We start from the raw sequence: 16,860 nt of genomic DNA on the forward strand, positions 1-16,860 counted from the left end.
TGTCGGCGGGACTACTTTATGCAGCGCGCCGCCAGCGCGTGTTTGTAAATACTCGAGCTGCGCCCACCCTGCGAGGCCACATGCCGGCTCCCAAATATTAATAGCCCCGAGGTGGCGGCTCTGGCCGCCGCGCCACCGCCCCGTTTCCCAGCCGTGACATCACTGGCCGCAGACTATACTCGTATATCGCGCGGGCGCAGGAATAGTCTCCGCAGGTAGCTGCGTGGCTGACCTGTACCCATTACAGAGCTCTCACCCTTCACACTACTTTACTTCATTTCAACGCACACGCGCAGTGATGGGAAAGCGATATGCACATGTACAAGTGGCGGTGGAATCGCCCAGACAAAATATAAAAGGGGTGAACACTGGCCGAGTTGTCAGTTGTACTTAGGTGACACGTGTGAAAAGGTTTCCGACGTGATTACGGCCGCACTGCAGGAGTTAACAGACTTTTAAAACGGAATTACAGTTCCAGCTGGACGCATGCGACATTCTGGACGCGTGCGACATTCCATTTCGGAATGCTTTAGGGAATTCGATATTCCGAGGTCCACAGTGTCAAGAGAGTGTCGAGAATACCAGAGTTCAGTAATTACATCTCACCAGGGACATGCCGGCCGGAGTGGCCGAGCGGTTCTAGGCGCTACAGTCTGGAACCGCGCGAAGTGCTCAGAGCCATTTGAACCATTTTTGAACCAGGGACAACGCAGTGGCCGACGGCCTTCACTTACCGTCCGAGAGCAGCAGCGTTTGCATAGGGTTGTCACTACTGACAGACAAGTAACACTGCGTTGAATAAGCACAAAAATCAATGTGGGACGTACGACGAACGTATTCCTTACGACGAAGCAGCGAAATTTGGCGTTAATGGGCTATGGCAGCAGGTGACCGCCGCGAATGCCTTTCCTGACAGCACGACAACGCCTGTAGCGCCTCTCCTGAGCTGATGACCATATCGGTTGGACCCTAGACGATTGGAAAACTGTGACCTGGTCGAATAAGTCCCGTAATCGGTTGGTAAGAGCCCATGGTAGGATTCGAGTGTGGAGCAGACCCCACGAAGCCATGGACTTAGGTTGTCAACAAGACACTGTGCAAGATTCACCAACTGCGGCATGGTCGCGTATACAAACAGTGATCCAATACTGCCAAATGGTTTTTATTCCAGTCTTTGATCACAGTATCAATTGTTTAGACGATGACCGGTTTCAGTACGTAATGACCACCCTCAGATCTTTTTTACACCATGTCCTATAGTGATAAGGCCATAATGGCATCGTCAAAACATATATTTATATTTATATGTTTTGACGATGCCAAAGACTGGAAGCTGGTGGTGACCCCACAATAGTGTGGGCCCTGTGTTTACATGGAATGATCTGGGTTGTCTTATCCAACTGAACCGATCATTGACTTTAAACGCTTATGTTCGGCTGCTTGCAGACCATTTTCAGCCATTCATCTTCCCAAACTAGTATGGTAATTCTGTGGATGGTAATGCGCTATATCAACGAGCCACAGTAGTTCGCGATTGGTTTGAAGAACATTCTGGACGATTCGAGCGAATGATTTACAACGCAAATTGCCTGATAAAGAAGCCCGTCGAACGTTTGTGGACCATAATCGAGAGGTCAGTTCGTGCACAAAATACTGCACCGGCAACATTCTCGTATTTATGGACGGCTGTAGGAGCAGCATGGCTCAGTATTTCTGCAGGGGACTTGTTGAGCCACGCCACACTGAGTTGCTGCACTATGCCGCGCAAAGGAAATCCCGACACGGCCTTTGGAGATATCCGAAATCTTTTATCACCCCCGTGTACCTGTGTAGCATATTTATCAAGAAAGCTAGTAGGGCAGCGCTTTCAAATGTGCATATATACTTGAGAGCCGATCGGTTCGTCGACGTGCGCGCCCGTCACTCGCAAGTAACTGGTCAAAAATACAGACACGAATTCTTGAACATAAATACTGTTGCTAATGAAGTGGTTGAGCTGTTAAGTTTTGACCACGAACGGGGCGCGTTATATGTCCTGAATACATTACAAGTGTTAGTCGTGGGAGCAACAGCGTTCTGTATAGTTCCGAGTGCGTTATGTTGAAGTCAAGTGAATTCGAACGTGGGCAGATTATTGGTGCTCGCATGGTGGATGCTTCCATAACCAATATATGTATGTATACGTAAGTTTCCATGGGACAAACTGCTTAGGTCATCGGTTCCTACGCTTACACAGTACTTAATCGATCTTAAACTAACTTACGCTAAAGACAACACATCCACCCATCCCCGAGGGAGGACTCAAACCTCCGATGGGTTCAAATGGTTCTGAGCAGTATGGGACTTAACATCTGAGGTCATCAGTCCCCTAGAACTTAGAGCTACTTAAACCTAACTAACCTAAGGACATCACACACATCCATGCCCAAGGCAGGATTCGAACCTGCGACCGTAGCAGCCGCGCCGTTACAGACTGTAGCGCCTATAACAGCTCGGCCACTCCGGCCGGCGCACCGACGGGGGGAGCTGCGCGAACCATGGCAAGGCGCCTGAGACCACGCGGCGTAAACAAGATAGCCGAGGTGTTTGCTATCCGAAGTAGCACCGTATCGAAGATCTGTACAACATACAGGTATGGCGCAGTAACTTCATCCGTTGAGTCACAACGCAGACGAAAGTATGTGTTGAGTGATCGCGATAGATGGTCATTGAAGAGGATTGAATTGAAAAATAAGAGAGATAAAGTGATTAATGGTATTAGGTGCTGCTTAGGTGCGGGTTTCCCGCTCGCTAGGAAGGCACTCTGATCACTACGCCACCTGGGCACTGTGGTCCCCACAACCACACGGAATACCCCAGAGCGCCTCCCATTAGACATAGATTCGCAACCTACCTTCACATTACAAACGTAGTGCCGCCGCCTATTACCCTCGTTACTCGCGGCATTCCTGAACTGGCGGGATGGTTGGTCAGCCTCACCTTAATTGTGTATGTGGCATGTGTACCTTCGGAGATGTCAAATAATATTCAGTGCACCTGATTGTGGATCAGGACTCATCCACCAGAATGATATTTTTCCCTTGCTCCATTGTCCAGGTTTTATGAACTTCGGCACCATGTCTTCCTGTTACGGACTTTTTCATCACTGTTGAGTGCTTTTCGTATTCGAGTTCGCTCTGCAAGTCCTTGCATCTGGAGCTTTTGTGTGGGCGCTGACAGCGTCTGCGAGTGCGACGTTCAGCTCTGCATTGACTTCTGCAGCTGTCGTCATCTCTTTTTCGTCACAATCCTCATCAATGACCATGTGTCACGATCAACTAGCAGACTCTCTCGTTGGCATTGTGACTCAGCAGATGATGATTTTTCGATTTGCCTGTGTATGGTATAAATCCTCGACATGGTGCCTCTTGGGAACACCAAACACTTCGGTTACCTTAGTTAGGGAAACACCCATCATACAACTACCAACAATTTGCCCACGTTCGAATTTACTTAGTTCCGACATAACGCTCTTGCTACGACACAGAACACTGTTCTGGTCACGACTGGCGCTTGTAACATTGAGAACCCTGCACAGGTGGCGATCGTGGTCAGATACAACAGTAGACATTGCAGGCTTGTCTAGAATCTGCATTTATGTTGCACCAAGCATCTCTCGTGGTGTTCCCGGATTTCTGTCCAACCCCCGTCAACCCCTGTCAGAACTCACAAGGGGACCCTCCATACTGTAAATTATTGATCTTGATGCGCTTCAAATACGTTGTAGAGGCACTTATCCTGAGGACCTGGCTATCCCGTTTTGAGCGACGGGCCTTGGTTTTTGAGAAAATCGATTTTGAAGTTCATTGCGTGCCTTGTACACCTGTAACGAAACATACGTTCCGAACAAGTCAGCGTAGCGCAGCGGTAAACGTTCATGGCTACCGCGCTGCAGGTACCCTCTTCGAATCCTGCCCGTGTCTTTTTTTTTTTCAAAATCGACCGAATTTTTCAATTTTATTTCAAAGAATATCAACAAACAGTGTAAGGCGTGCGAATTTATTTAGATATATTCAGTTATCATTTTTTCAAATATTGATTCCATTTGTGGTTAGGAGTTCCAAACGTTCGTACAACGGTGGCTTCTTGTATTACCTGAAATCGATCTTCGCCCATTATCGTCCTCTCTCCCGTGAATACCGTTAGCCGTACCGGGAACCCCAGCTCCTAGGCCAATGAGGATGCGAGTTACATTCCTTTACGTTCGCATCTAACTACAGCGTCAGTTGCTCGCAAAGCGTCCCCAGTGCCTTATGTTAGAAAAATTCTGTGAAATGGAAGAACCAAGTGTTTCTGCAGTAGTGCAGCCAGAAGTAGATCCCTAAGTAGAGGAGTTGAACGAAGAATCAAAAGGCGAATTCACAAATGCCATTAAATACGCCGAAAATCTACTCCGCAAGCAGGATTCGAATACGGTAGCTCCAGCGCGGTAGCCGTGAACCTTTACCGCTGCGCTACGCTGACTTGCTCGGAACGCATGTTTTGTTACAGGTATACAAGGCACGCAATGAACTTCAAAATAGGTTTCTCCAAAACCAAGGCCCGTCGCTACAAAACCGGATAGCCAGGTACTCAGGGTAAGTGCCTCTACAACGTATTTGAAGCGCATCAAGATCGATAATTTACAGTATGGAGGGCCCCTTGTCAGACGTGCTAAGCTGGCGCATACGGACGCCAGCTGTTCTTTGGCTCTTGGGCTGGCTTTGCTCTCACATAAGGAAAAGAAGAAGAGTAGAAAGATGGACTGGTATAAGAAAAGAGGTATACTGAAGCATGAAATTTACTGAGTAACCAGCGAATAAGTGAGCTAAATTTTTATCAGAATTTTCTGAGGATGGACGTTCCCTCATTGGAATTACTTTTGGAAATGGTTACATTTACAATTGTCATTATATCTGCGTGAAATATATTTAGATACAATTTTAAAATCAAGATGTGTACACATTTTTATTTAAATTTCACTAAAAAATTTCCTTGCCCTTGCAAAATGTTCACGGCATCAGAGTACAAAAGTGTTGGCTGCGGTAACTCGTCAGCCTCAGGTCCGCTTTTCGATGCACTCCTAATTCTCTTCAGTTCTTTATTGTAATTTGTTCACAACGAATTTAATTTTGTTACTCGCTGAAGCTTACCAGCTTCCGGGTACATTTCCCTGTTTTTCTACAGCAAACGATCGCATTATTCTGTTCTCTTTTGGCACTTACTATACTCTAAGCATTTAACACACCACGAAGCTAGCAAACACCTGTAAGCTTCCGATGAAAATTTGCCAATGAACGTGCTTACTTCGAAGCCATTTCCACTTCACGACACACAAAAATGGCGCAAAATGAACAGTTCAGCGTATGAGACTGAGCTGACAAAAGTTATCACTATGATCCTGAGATGTATAGGAGTTTGCTTAAGAAAAGTCTAATTTTAATAGACCCGTTAATATACACTGCCGGACCGCGCGGGATTAGCCGAACGGGCTAGCCGCTGCAGTCATGGACTGTGCTGCTGGTTCCGGCGGAGATTCGAGTCCTCCCTTGGGCATGGGTGTGTGTGTTTGTCCTTAGGATAATTTAGGTTAAGTAGTGTGTAAGCTTAGGGACTGATGACCTTAGCAGTTAAGTCCCATAAGATTTCACACACATTTGAACATATACACTGCCGGAAAAGAATTAGTACATCTGGAAAGACGACATTAATTCTGATCCGATGACGTTACAAACGTGTGAAGCAATTATGCCATGGAGACGCACATAAGCGAGTTTGAACGAAGCAAATGGTGGCCTTCCAAGTGGCGGGAGATGGTTTAGGAGAACTGTCACACAAGTTGTACGTGCTGCTGGTTACGTGAACGTTCTGACACTCGTGGACGAGTTTCTGGACGCCGAGGCAGCACAGACGTACTCCAGGCTCGTCGTATTATAAGGGTAGCAGTGCACGTCGTACAGCTACCACAGCAGAGATAACAGGGCTTGTGAGACGAGACGAGTCAAAGCGAACTGTTGCGAACTGGCTGTTAGCAGTGGGGCTAAGGCGCTCTACCTCTAGCCCGTCTTTCGCACACACCACAGCATCGGCAGACACGGCTGGACTGGTGCCGTCAGAGGATCACTTGGAAGGTGGAATGGCGCGCCGTGGTCTTCAGTGATGAAAGCAGATTCTGTCAGCACGCAAGTGACGCTCCTTTCCGCGTACGACGCTGACCTGCTGACCGCTGTCTTGTAGAGTGCATTCGTCCAAGGCACACTGGCCTCATCCCAGCCCTTATCGTCTGGGGTACTATTACGTACAACTCTCGTTCGCGTTTAGTGTTTCAGAAGTGTACGCTAGCCGGCGTTCGGCATGTGCATAATGTTGTTAGATCAGTTCTTTTGCCGTTGTAACAGGAAAGTGGGCCGTGCGGTTCTAGGCGCTGCAGTCTGGAACCGCGAGGCCGCTACGGTCGCAGGTTCGAATCCTGCCTCGGGCATGGATGTGTGTGATGTCCTTAGGTTGGTTAGGTTTAACTAGTTCTAAGTTCTAGAGGACTAATGACCTAAGAAGTTGAGTCCCATAGTGCTCAGAGCCATTTTTGAACAGGAAAGTGATGTGTTGCTCCAAGAGGATAATTCGCATCCCCAAACTGCCCATTGCGAGATATGCAGCAACTTCCCTGGCCAACACGATATCCGGACTCGTCCGCAATCGAGCACGTGTGGGATATGGTGGGACGACAAGTGACTCGTCAACCAACAACTCTTACAGAACTAAGTGAACAGGTCGAGCAGGCGTGGCGTAACGTACAACAGGACAATATTCATCATCTGTACGATCGACTGGATGCTTAGAGTCAGCGTCTGCGTTCCAGCCAGTAGCGTCTGCCTCAATTACTACTGTGGGTGTTTCAGCTCGCGTCGATACCTGCTACGTCAGAACCCATTGTCCTATTGACCTGTAGATGTAATCGTTTCATGTGCTCGATATGGCGTCCCGCAACAATAAATCTTGAGTGATCTGGAAACCTATAAAAGGGCGTAATAATTTTTTTTTACCGTCTATGTATTTGCGGAACCTTCGCTCTCATCTACAGACTGTCAACAACACTGACATACTGTGCAATGTTATTGACCGTCGGCGGGCTCGCTTGAGATTTTTTTTCGGCACGTTTTGCTCGGTTTGCGGAGGCCAGCGCGGCGCGTGGCGACTGGGCGACACTGGCGGCGGCCACTTGCTGGAGCGGCGAGTGGCGGAGGGTGGCTGCCGCGTGCCGCGTGGCCCGGCAGTTACGGCCTCCTTAATGGCGCCATCCGCGAGGCAATAAAACCACGGCCGGCCTGGCCTCATTCAGCGCGCCCGCTGATTCCTCTGGCGGCGCGCCTCGCCGGGACCGCCACCTGCCACTCACGCAGGACCACACAGCCGCGGCCGGAACGTGGGCCCGGAGTTCTGTCAGAGTGACTCGTTACAACCGCGGGGCGCAATAGATGACGTAGTTGTTCCAAGAGTCGTCACACTGTGCGCTCTGTGTCTCTCGAGGGACCACTCTTATTCATGTCTGGCGTCTGCCCATGATGATTTGTAGCCGTATGTCACTGTCTGAGTATTGTCCCGTAACCTCCTCAGCCCTGCCCTCAGATTTTATGAAGGGATATTTCTATGCACCGAGGTTACGGAAGTCATAGGATACCTGCTAATATTATGTCGGACCTCCTTTTGCCCGGCATAGTGCATCGACTCGACTTAGCATGGACTTAACAAGCTATTGAGAGCCCCTGCAGAAATATTCAGCCACGCTGCCTCTATAGTCGTCCATAATTGCGGAGGTGTTGCTGCCGGCCGTTGTGGCCGGGCGGTTCTAGGTGCTTCAGTCCGGAACCGCGCTGCGGTCGCAGGTTCGAGTCCTGCCTCGGGCATGGAGGTGTGTGATGTCCTTAGGTTAGTTAGGTTTAAGTAGTTCTAAGTCCAGGTGACTGATGACCTCAGATGTTAATTCCCATAGTGCTTAGAGCCATTTGAACCATTTGGCGGCGTTGCTGGTACAGGATATTGTGCACGAAAAGACGTCTCGATAATGTCGCATAAATGTTCGATGCGATTCATATCGGGAAATCTGGGTGGCCAAATGATTTGCTGTAACTGTTCAGGATATTCTTCAAAACAATCGCGAACAGTTGTAGCTCGGTGACGTGGCGCTTTGTCACCCATAAAAATTTCGTCGTTGATCGGCTGCGAATAGTCTCCAAGTAGCCGAACATAACCATTTCCAGTCAACGGTAGGTTCCGTTGCACCAGTGGACCCAGCCCGTTACGTGTAAACACGGCAGACACCATTATGGAGCACTCTTCGGATCGCACAGTGCCTTGTTGACAACTTGGGTACATGGCTTCATGGGATCTGCGCCACAATCCAACCCTATCACAAGCTCTTACCAACTGATATCAGGACTTACCTGACCAGGCCATCGTTTTCCAGCTGTCTAGATTTCAAAATGGTTCAAATGGCTCTGAGCACTATGGGACTTAACTTCTGAGGTCATCAGTCCCCTAGAACTTAGAACTACTTAAACCTAACTGACCTAAGGACATCACACACGTCCATGCCCGAGGCATGATTCGAACCTGCGACCGAAGCGGTCGCGCGGTTCCAGACTGTAGCGCCTAGTACGGATCGGCCACCTTGGCCGGCTCTAGAATTCAACACATGCGATCACGAGCCCAGGAGAGGCGCTGCAGGCGATGTCGTGCCGTTAACAAAGGCACTCGCGTCGGTCGTCTGCTGCCATAGCCCATTAACTCCGACTTTCGTCGCACTGTTCTAATGGATACGTTCGTCGTGCGCCCGACTGCGATTTCTGCGCTTATTTCTCGCAGGTGTTGCTTGTCTATTAGCACTGAAAACTCGACAAACGCCACTACTCTTTCTTGTTAAGTCAAGGCTATCTGCGTTCTCTCTAGTGACAGATAACGCCTGATATTTAGTATTCTGGGCACACTTCTTGTACTGTGCATCTAAAAATATTGAATTTCCTAACGATGTGCGAAGTGGAATGTTCCTAGCGTGTAGCTCCAGCCACCACGTCTCGTTCAAAGTCTCTTAATTACCATCGTGGTGTGTTATCATGTTGGAAACCTTTTCATGTGAGTCGCCTGAGTAGAAATGATGTCTCCGCTAATACACTGTCATATTATCCCTTGTGCACGCGTACTGACGCCGTTTGTATACGTGCATATAGCTATCCCATGACCTTTGTCACCTCATTGTATGTGATCAGTGCGTTGTTCGGGGACAGCGAAGCCTAAAATAATGCATTAAAAAAATTACTTTTGAATACATTGTGGGAGCAACCAGTGATGAGTGTTATTACTAATTATTTATTTCGGTTACCTTTTTCGACCACTACTGTGGTCATCTCCAGACCAGTGAGGAAGAACCTCCTCCTGGTGGTAAATCACTACCAGAAGCAGGTTCTTCCTCACTGGTCTGAAGATGACCACAGTTGTGGTCGAAACAGCTCACCGGAATAAATAATTTGTGATCAAGACTGTTTCTGACAGAAATTTACTGTTAGAAACAACAAAAGTTGATGTGATTTACAAAAATTTTTAAGCGTGTTCAATTTGAATGCTACTTATATCAGAAAATATTTGAAATATGTGCAATACTCGTAAGACTCAGCAATAAACTTCTAAAAATTAAGAGAACATTACCACTGGAATGAGAAAGTACAGGTCGCTACAGAACGTGAATTCAGTAGTTCATCGAAAAACGTGTATCGCTGTTTATTATCATGGAATGAGTGATAACGTATTCGTTAGCGTAGCATATTCTACAGACAGTAAAGTTTAAAATTTCTAAAAGGAGACACAAATTACTTTCATTTCTCGAAGATATGCTGACACTGCTGTAAACAGCTCTCTTTAAAAAGATGCACTGACCTACTGGGGACACCCAGAAACGAAAAACAAATGATGCACAGACAGCAGCACTTCGAGAAAAAGTATACGCTGCAGTTAGGAACAGGAAGTTTAGTTCATTCTCCGAGAATAAGAAAAGTAAAAGTTACACCTAGCATATATGCGACATAAGGACTGAGAAGGTAATACCCAAACTGTGACAAGAATTGCCCGAAAGCTGGCTAGTAAATCATAATACACAAACAATGTTTATTAATAGGTCTGCTATATACCCGTATTACACTGTAAAGAAAACATGGTGAAAGGTCTTTAGTACAAGGCGTTTTACAAAATCTTTCATGGTGTGCTGGAGTCCTTTTGTCTTAAAAATTAAAAGTAATTAGGTAATAGTACAAGATTTTATAAAAGACCAGTCACGAATCTTCGAAAGCGTAGTACAGTTCTTACGGTAAATAGACTTGGACGTTCAATGCGACAACTTCTGCCATTTTTGTATCCAGACATTGTGAACATCGAAATTTGACGTAATCAGTTCCCCAGCAGCGACTACTGCTGGTCTTCTTAATTTCAATCTTGTGCGCTCCAGGTCAGCTACGTCACTGTGTATGGATAGCTGACGCTTATTGTTAATCTTCTGATCCATTCTAAGAATGGTATTTTTACGCCCTATCTACGGTGATGGCATGTGTCGGGGCAGCTATACAGAACGGGGTATATTCCATTGTGCCACTGATACTGCGCATATAGTGTCATTTAATATCAGATCAAACTTGTTCGTATGCCAGATATAAAGACGTACAGGGGCGCACTTTGCCGCCAACGAATAGACGAGATCATGTACGCAGCTCATTTGCTGTGAAGCTTCGAGAGATGCCGCACAGTTTATGAATGATGTTATCCCTGTTCTAAATTTGCCAGTGCCGGCCTGGGTGGCCGAGCGGTTCTAGGCGCTACAGTCTGGAACCGCGCGACTGCTACGGTCGCAGGTTCGAATCCTGCCTCTGGCGTGGATGTGTGTGATGTCCTTGGGTTACTCTTGTATAACTGCTTTCACACAGTAAGACGGCAGCCGAACCCAACTAAGACAAACGTGACATGCTTTCACCTTTGCAGCGGTTCAGAAGGAAGAGGTCTTAATGTCAACTTCGAATCATAACAACTACGCCAAGTCTGTGTAGGACATTGTCTTGGAAGGAGCACGTGACAAAGACCACTGGCAAATTGGTTCTAATGGCTCTGAGCACTATGGGACTTAACGTCTGAGGTCATCAGTCCCCTAGAACTTAGAACTACTTAAACCTAACTAACCTAAGGACATTACACACATCCACGCCCGAGGCAGGATTCGAACCTGCGACCGTAGCAGCCGCGCGGTTCTGGGCTGAAGCGCCTAGAACCGCTCGGCCGCAAAGGCCAGCGATGTATTTGTTATTGAGATGCCATACAGTCTGCTGAACCTCTCGGTGTGGTGTTATATTTTACCTGACTTGCTGGATTGGTTTGAGTTAATTTGGAGATGACTGTACTGAGGCTGTTACAGACAAAATTACTCTTGCAGCAGGTGAGGCGAACGTGGTGTCCGCCTCTGGTGCGGTCGGTAGCCCAGTTGTACGCTGAGGCGATTGCGGGGCTGACCCGACTTTTCGTAGAGATTGCGGGCGGCCTGTCGCATTCTGCCTCGCAGAAGCGGAATTCCAGTGTCCTCCTCCAGCAGACGAGTTTAGTACAGCTTGATTGCACATACTTGAATTATTTTCTGACTTAAGTAGCGTTGAGTCTGATAGTGCAAAAATATTTTTGTGAATCACATCAGTTTTTTTAATGTAGTACTTTAGTCCTCGCCAACGGTCTTACCGTAGTGGTAACACCGGTTCCCGTCATATCACCGAAGTTAAGTGCTGTCGGGCTGGGCTAGCACTTGGATGGGTGACCATCCGGTCTGCCGAGCGCTGTTGGCAAGCGTGGTGCACTCAGCCCTTGTCAGGCAAACTGAGGAGTTACTTGATTGAGAAGTAGCGGCTCCGGTCTCGGAAACTGACATACGGCCGGGAGAGCGGTGTGCTGACCACATGCCTCCCCCATTTCTGCATCCAGTGACGCCTGCGGACGCCTGTTCGGACGGAGTTTAGTTTATTTTAGTCGTTGCTGTCCCAGAGCAACGCATTGATCACCTATACTAAGGCGGCGGTAGCATAGCGTACACCAGTTATAGAAGACCAGCGCAATGGCGGAACTGTGATTTGTACTCAGACGACTCACGTGAAACGGTTCCCCACATGAATATTGCCCCACGACGGCAATTAAGAGACTTTGAAGGAAGAATGGTAGTTGGAGCTGCTCGTAACGGACATTCCATTTCGTAAATCGTTAGAGAATTTAATATTCCGACATGCACAGTGTCAAGAGTGCGGCGACAATACCAAATATCAGGCATTAACTCGTGTCACGGACAACGCAGCGGCCGACGGCCTCCCGTAACGACCGACAGCAGCGGCGTTTGCCTAGAGTTGTCAGTGCTAACAGACAAGCAACACTGCGTGAAATATAAGCTGAAATCAATGTGTGACGTATCCCTTAGGACAATGCGGCGAAATTTAGCGTTAGTGGGCAGAGCGAGTTTCAGACGTCGGTTCTACACTCCCTGCAGCGTTGCGATATGTGCTAGCGGCCTTAACGCACACCAAGGCCGCGTGCACCAACACTGGTCTGACCGTTGTTAGGTGGAGGATAATGCCCTGGTGCGGCGATAGCGGCGACTGTGGATTAAGCAGCGGATACCGGGCGCGGGGGCGCCACACCGCTCTGGTTCTGGCGGCACGTATATCTGAGTCTCAGGTGAGCCTTTGTCCGATGATCACTCCGAGATACTTTGCACAATACACAATACTCCGGGCTTCCTTTTATGGCGGCGGGTCCACAGCTCGTGACGTCTAGTGGACAATCCGGAGTTGCCCGGGGTTGTCCGGATGCTTTTGGTGAGATACTGTACGTCGTCGCCAGCCACGGTGACCGAACGGTTCTAGGCGCTTCAGTCCGGAACCGCGAGACTGCTACGGTCACAGGTTAGAATCCTGCTTCGGGCATGGATGTGTGTGATGTCCTTAGGTTAGTTAGGTTTAATTAGTTGTAGGTTCTAGGGGACTGATGACCTTAGATTTTAAGACCCGTATAGTGCTCAGAGCCATTTGAACCATTTGTACGTCGTCGTATGTCACATACTGCTGGGTATTTGTCCGTGCTGCTGAGACACTCAACAGATCAAGTTTTCGCTGCATAGACGGGGCCGCGACCTCGCACCAGACGCGGTGCCTCGATGCCCGCGTGGACTCGCGCCACTGGTGCAGAGCGTGGCGTTTCTGCGACTGGTGCATTATTCATCAGGAGCGCCGACGGGAAATGAAGGCGGGTGGGGCTGCCCGCTCCTACCGCGACGAGATGCACGTGACGGCCCACCGCCAATATCCAATTTCCGCCGCCGCCGCCGCCGCTGGCGGGCTGGTGGAGGTGAGTTGCTCTCCGTGTCCATTCGCCACCCGGGCAGCCTCCAGCCTCGCGAACTCCCACTCACTAGGTCGGTCGCTGCTGTCGGCGAAAGCTAAGGCCAGCGTAGGCAGTGAGCGTTTGCGACAGGTGGTCTCGTGGTAGCATCACGAATCCCACGTACTGCATGAAGCATACTTATTCTTTTTGCTGTGCTAAAGATACCGTGTTCCCCAGAAGATGCAGACAGAACTCAACACATTGCCCTTAATGGAACAAAACCTACTGATGAACGTAATTTCCGTAGTACTCCAAGGAGTTATTTGCTGTGAGCAAGGGTACAGTTCGCAGAAACTGACGGAAAGTCGTCCAGTAAAACGGAAGCAATATCTGGCGTTCCGCAAGGAAGTGTTATAGCTGTTCCTGATCTACATAGCCGCGCGGGATTAGCCGAGCGGTCTAGGAGGCTGCAGTCATGGACTGTGCGGCTGGTCCTGGCGGAGGTTCGAGTCCTCCCTCATGCATGGGTGTGTGTGTTTGTCCTTACGATAATTTAGCTTAAGTAGTGTGTAAGCTTAGGGACTGATGACCTTAGCAGTTAAGTCCCATAACATTTCACACACATAATGTCTGATCCACATAAACGATTTAGGAGATAATCTAAGTAGCACTCTTAGATTGTATGCAGATGATGCTTTCATTTACCATCTTATAAAGTGATCACATGACAGGGAAAAATTCTAAAACGATATAAACAACGTATCGTATGGTGCGAAAAATGGTAACTGACTCTAAATAATCAAAAATTTGAAGTCATCCACATGGAATCCACTAAATTTCTGTCAAACGATAAATCACACAAATCTAAAGACGGCAAATTCAACTAAATACTTAGAGATTACAATTACGAACAACTTAAATCTTAAAGATTGCATAAAAATCGTTGTGGGCAAAGCTAACCAAAGAGTAGGGTTTACTGGCTGAACACTTAGAAATTGCAACCGACCTACTACATTGACTGCCTGTCCCCTTTTGGAGTACTGCAGTGCGCTGTGGGATCCTTACCAAATAAGGTTCAAAATGGTTCAAATGGCTCTGAGCGCTATGAGACTTAACTTCTGAGGTCATCAGTCCCCTAGAACTTAGAACTACTTAAACCTAACTAACCTAATTACATCAGACACATCCATGCCCGAGGCAGGATTCGAACCTGCGAGCGTAGCAGCAGCGAGGTTCTTCACTGAATAGCCTAGAGCCGCTCGGTCACAGCGGCCGAACTTTCTCCTCACACTGTGAAAATATTTTGTTGGCATCCAGCTACACAGAGAGGAATGATCATCTTAATAAAATAAGAGATACCGGACCTCGCACGGAAATATTAAAGTGTTCATTTTTGCTGCGCGCTGTTCCAGAGTGGAATGGTAGAGAAATACATTGAAGGCGTTTCGATAAACAGTCGGGAATCTTAAACGCTAATTTGGCTTTTCTGTTTGAATTTAAATGATTCACAACTTTTTTATAGATTTCATTTGGTTCTAGGGTCTCTATTAACTCTGTTAACTCCGTCTGAACAGGATTCGCAAGACTGAACCGCACCGACCGACCGCCGTGTCACTATCAGCCAATAGGCGTCACTCGATGCGCATATGGAAGGGCGTGTGGGTAGTACTCCGCTCTCCCGGCCGTTGTCAGTAATCGTGACCGAAGTCAAGTAGCTTCTCAGTAGGCGTCACAAGGGCTGAGTGCACGCCGTTTACCAACAGCGCTCGGCAGACCCGGGAGGTCTCCATCCAAGTGCTAACCAACCCCGACAACACCTAACTTCGATGATCTGACACGAATTGGTGTCACCGTGTGACAAAGCCGTTGGTCTAGAATCTCGATAGTTCAGAAGAATTAAGGTTGAGAACTTGATTGTGGAAGTTAAGTTGTGAGGGACATGTATCCTGTCAGTTTCTCCCATCGACTCAAAATTTGGCGGTGTTTTTTTCCCGTTGGAGCGTGGTTTGCTGGGCCGCAAGTATCTCGAGACTTAGTACCTCCGAGATATATGGAGCACACCCGTCGATAGTGAGTTTCGGCACTGACATTTCTTTACAAATAACTGTTTAGCCACGGGTAACATCGCTAGTCACATGTAGTATCGTTACAAGGAGTGTTCAGAGCGATTGTGAAAGCCAGGCCTAGGGTGTCCGCGGGTGGCGCCTGCGAGCCACGCAGAGAGCCGGCGCGGGCTTCGTGGTGGCTCCCCGCGGCTGCCGCCATCAGGCCGTGCGCGTTTCGGCCGTTCAATTTCCTGGCGGTATATGGCGCGTGGCGTCGCACAGTAACGACGCCGGCGTTGCCATGGCGACCGTAACGGCGGGACAGATGGGCGCGCGCTCCAGCTCTGTTTGTATTGGGGGGAGAGGGGAGATGAAGGGTAAAGGGGGAGACGGGGAATGTGGAAGGGACAGCTTCTGGCCCATGCGGGGTGAGGCGAAACAACGAAGGGGAGTATGGTAGAATAGTGCTTTGCTCGGGAAAATTAAGATAAGAGCAGGTGCCCCACAATTCTTGCACTAACACACCTATTTTGCGAAATGACGCTCCTGTGTTTGTCTGTTTGAAGAGCTTTATGTAAATTTTACTGCTAGCATTAATACGTTCGAGGACTCTTTTATATAGATGCACATCCATATACGCCCTTCTTGTCATTTGTGTGAGCCTGTTGAGAGGCAACTATATAGATTGATCTTCTCCCAGTGTAGGCCTACATACAGGGTGTTTCACACACGACACAAGCGTTGTCTCTGGCGTTACGCGGAAACCAGTACGGGGAGGATGATGACGTTGGGTTTGTGGAGCGCTCCACTGCGCGGTCATCAGATCCGGTACAATGTCCCAATTTTTACGCAGTCCAATTTTTACACAGTCCACTCTAGCCCCTGTCACGAACGATGATAATGAGGATGAAATGATGAGGACAACACAAACACCCAGTCCCCCGGCAGAGAAATTCCCCAACCTGGCAGGGAATCGAACCCGGGACCCCGTAATGCAGAGGTAGCAACTCTAGCCACTAGACCACGAGCTGCGGACCCAGTACGGGGAGGCAGGCTCTCCCCACCACATACTCTCCGGCTCCTTCCTCGGACTTTCACCGATGGACTACTGGTTTTTAAGAATGGCAGCTGCATTTCATTGTCATCGATTTCTGAATGACAAAGCTTCTACAACCTCAGAGGCTGTTTCAGGAGGTCCAACACCGGACCGGCAAGCTCTGATCGCTGCATTCGCTTCGCCCCGTTCTTGGACTTTGGCAGGTGGCGTATCATTTTTTTTATTCGAGTCAAAAGCATCAAACGTGGGCATACAAGATCAATAAATTCTGTAATTTCCTCAGTATCTGTGTTCCTCTATGAAATTTAGCCCAACTTTAACTCCCACTCTATAAACGTGTACATATTACCAAAA

The 16,860-nt window shown here is 48.3% G+C and overlaps 1 pseudogene; it reads left to right on the plus strand.

Moving 5' to 3' along the window:
• Window positions 1-11,764: 11,764 nt before the first annotated feature.
• On the plus strand, window positions 11,765-11,882 carry LOC126428573 (5S ribosomal RNA; annotated as a pseudogene).
• The last annotated feature ends 4,978 nt before the right edge of the window (window positions 11,883-16,860 follow it).

Source organism: Schistocerca serialis, chromosome 12 (assembly GCF_023864345.2).
Source record: "Schistocerca serialis cubense isolate TAMUIC-IGC-003099 chromosome 12, iqSchSeri2.2, whole genome shotgun sequence".
Lineage (NCBI taxonomy): Eukaryota > Metazoa > Arthropoda > Insecta > Orthoptera > Acrididae > Schistocerca > Schistocerca serialis.